General features: G+C 45.0%; 1 pseudogene; it reads right to left on the bottom strand.

Annotated features, from left to right (window-relative positions):
• Positions 1-2,215: 2,215 nt before the first annotated feature.
• Positions 2,216-2,764, bottom strand: LOC128309260 (uncharacterized; annotated as a pseudogene).
• Between the last annotated feature and the right edge of the window lie 1,108 nt (positions 2,765-3,872).

The following is a 3,872-nucleotide window of genomic DNA, read 5'->3' as shown; positions in this document are numbered from 1 at the left end:
TGGATCAGATATTAGCCGATCATGTGAAGAAAGGTTATATCAGAAAACTCACAGATCAAGAGAAAAAGACAGCACATCCTCGAAAGTGGTATCTACCTATTTTCCCGGTAGTAAATCCAAACAAACCAGGCAAAGTGCGTATTGTATGGGACGCAGCAGCATCAGTAAATGGAGTATCTCTAAACTCTATGCTCCTTACCGGACCCGATCTTCTAGCACCATTAACGTCCGTATTATGCCGCTTTAGAGAATTTAGAATCGCTATGGCAGCAGACATACAAGAAATGTACCACCAGGTCTTGATCAACGAAGAAGATCAAAACAGCCAAAGGTTTTTGTGGAAAAGCGATGCATCGCAAGAGGAACCCGATGAATATGTCATGATGAGAATGACTTTTGGGGCAGCGTGTTCGCCCAGCTGCGCGCAATTCGTAAAAAATGCAAACGCTGATAGATATGCAGAACAATTCCCCCTAGCCGTCGAATGCATTAAAGCAGATCATTACGTCGACGATATGTTAACAAGTGTAGAAACACTAGATGAAGCTATAAAGCTAGCGAAAGAAGTAACTTACATCCAGTCGCAAGGCGGTTTTAAACTACACAATTGGATGGCTAACAAAAATGAAATTTTACAAGCCGTTGGAGGTAACGGAAACCGTATGAAAGATATGACGCTAGACCAATCAATTGCAACGCAAAAAGTACTTGGCATGTGGTGGGATGCTCATAGTGACACCTTCCAGTTTAAATTGCCGAATAAAGGACAAGAGGTCTTACAGGGAGAAATAATACCAACCAAGCGACAACTCTTAAGCGTGCTAATGACAATTTTCGATCCACTTGGCTTGATCGGAGCCTTCATGCTGTTTCTAAAAGTGTTGCTTCAAGAAGTGTGGCGCGCCGGTACAGGATGGGATGAGAAAATTCCTACTAACTTGGAATGCAAATGGAAGAAATGGCTCGCATGCCTACCTGAGCTTCAAAAGCTTTCAGTGCCAAGATGTTACCGTATCACCACCGACCTTAGTAGTTGTACCACTCAATTACATGTATTCGTCGATGCTGGCAAAGATGGGTATGCTGCAGTTGCATATTTTAGAATCGAGTCAAATGGTCAACGCGAAGTAGCCTTAATCGGTGGAAAAACGAGAGTAGCTCCTCTGAAGTATATATCCATCCCTCGTTTAGAACTTCAAGCAGCCGTTTTAGGCATACGTCTGGCTAAAATCATTGAGAAGGCACATAGAATCCCAATTCATCGCCGATTCCTATGGACGGATTCAAAAGATGTGCTATGTTGGCTCAATTCAGACCATAGACGCTACAGTATATATGTAGCTCACAGAGTAGGAGAGATTTTGGAAAATTCTACGTTAAATGAGTGGCATTGGGTACCTACAACTTTAAACGTCGCCGATGAGGGCACAAAATGGTCAAACCTTGACCCACACACTACTTTCACCCACTGGTTTAACGGTCCTAGTTTCTTAGTGAAACCCGAGGATGAGTGGGACATGCCGACACTGAAGGTTCAATCGACTGATGAAGAAATGCGTCAAACCATCACAGTTCACCAGGTTGTGCATCCTGTAATCAGCATCGAACGATTTTCCCGCTGGAGAAGATTGCAACGGGCAGTTGCGTACGTTTGGCGTTTCATAAATAACGCACGCCAACCAAAAGCGTTGCGTATCAAGGGACCTCTAACGCACTTGGAGTTGCAACAAGCAGAACGCACAGTTCTAATACAAGCCCAGTATCAGGAATACCCAGATGAGTATAGGATCCTGCAAGAGGGGCTGGCGGACACTAAAACGAAAAGAATTAATCTTAAGAAAAGTAGTCCTCTTTTTAGGCGAAGCCCTTACCTGGATGAAGATGGAGTCATACGGCTACACGGACGCATCGATGCTTGCCAGCACATCAGTGACGAAATGAAACGGCCCATCATCCTGCCGAAAACCGGTCACCTCACGGACCTGATTATCGATGATTATCATCGACGGTACCAACATGCAAATCATCAAACCGTGATGAACGAAGTACGACAAAAGTTCGACGTTCCGGCTTTGAGAAGCGCTTGCCATAGGATACGGAACAACTGCGCAACGTGCAAGATCCGTAACGCTACACCTACGGTGCCAATGATGAGTGGGCTTCCCGCCGCCCGTCTTTCTCCATTCTGTAGACCATTCTCATTTACGGGAATCGACTACTTCGGACCATTCCTCGTCGCTGTTGGACGGAGACAGGAAAAGCGCTGGGGTGTATTGTTCACCTGCTTAACCATCCGAGCGATACACATCGAAGTGGCATCCAGCCTGTCAACCAGCTCCTGCATAATCCCGTTAAGAAACTTCATCGCCCGGCGCGGTACCCCATTGGAGATCTACTCGGATAAGGGTACCAACTTCATAGGTGCAAATCGAGAACTGAAGGAAGCCATAGCCAAGATAAACACCAACGAGCTGATTGAAGTAATGCACCTTCCGGACACGAAATGGAACTTCAACCCGCCGGCTGCCCCACATTTTGGCGGGGCATGGGAGAGATTAGTGCAAACCGTGAAGCACACGCTGAACAACATGCGTTTTACACGTACTCCATCTGATGCGGTGTTTACAAACTGGTTGATAGAGGTCGAAATGATTGTAAACTCGAGACCGCTTACACAGGTTCCGGTAGAAAATGAAGAAGAAGCACCATTGACTCCAAACCACTTTATTTTAGGATCGTCGGCTGGGACCAAACCTCTAAGCATCTTAGACGATTCAGCAGCTTGCCTACGAAACAACTGGAAAGCATCACAGGCTTACGCGAACGTTTTCTGGCGCAGATGGGTCGCCTCATATCTACCGACTCTTACCAGACGAAGTAAGTGGTTCCAGACGCAGCGAACCTTGAAGGAAGACGATCTAGTCTTGATTGTGGACGACAACCTCCCGCGCGGATGCTGGCCGAAGGGACGCGTGGTACGGACGGTACCTTCGAAAGACGGAGAAATACGGCGAGTACACGTAAAATTGGCAAACGGAAAGGTTTTAGAGCGCCCGGCAGTGAAAATAGCTGTTGTTGACATCGAACCACGAGATGGTGTTTTGACAGTTCAAAACACCGGGGTCCAGTGTTGCGAGCAACGGTTCATTTGAACCAACAGCAGCCCGTTCAGTAGGTTTACGCTAGGTGGCGCTCGCGTAGCAGGATCGTGCGCTCTTCTCACGTATTCCCGTTCTGGGAAAACGGGAGAGAATGCCGATAAAAGCAGCGCGCAGGGACAGCTAGGGTCTTTTTCGATACCAGCTTAGGCAAAGGATAGAAGTTTTTTTAACCACGCATTCCACCCCCTATTTACCACATTCATCTAAGAATAAAAAGTGTTAAGAGAAACTATTTGTGTCGGCTTGGCTGTCGAGAAGCGGTTGCTGGACGCGACCTTTGTTGCTGGACGCAACATCGAAGTTAACAACTTTTGTATGAAAAAGTCACTTTTAGTGAAGCTGCATACAAAAGTACTAAGTTTGGATTGGATATTTGATGAACATCGAAGTTAACAACTTTTGTATGAAAAAGTCACTTTTAGTGAAGCTGCATACAAAAGTACTAAGTTTGGATTGGATATTTGATGAACATCGAAGTTAACAACTTTTATATGAAAAAGTCATTATTAGTGAAGCTGCATACAAAAGTACTAAGTTTGGATTGGATATTTGATGAACATCGAAGTTAACAACTTTTGTATGAAAAAGTCACTTTTAGTGAAGCTGCATACAAAAGTACTAAGTTTGGATTGGATATTTGATGAACATCGAAGTTAACAACTTTTGTATGAAAAAGTCACTTTTAGTGAAGCTGCATACAAAAGTACTAAG

The sequence above is a fragment of the Anopheles moucheti genome, unplaced genomic scaffold, assembly GCF_943734755.1.
Source record: "Anopheles moucheti unplaced genomic scaffold, idAnoMoucSN_F20_07 scaffold_16_ctg1, whole genome shotgun sequence".
NCBI lineage: Eukaryota > Metazoa > Arthropoda > Insecta > Diptera > Culicidae > Anopheles > Anopheles moucheti.
This window is presented reverse-complemented; position numbering and strand designations above follow the sequence as displayed.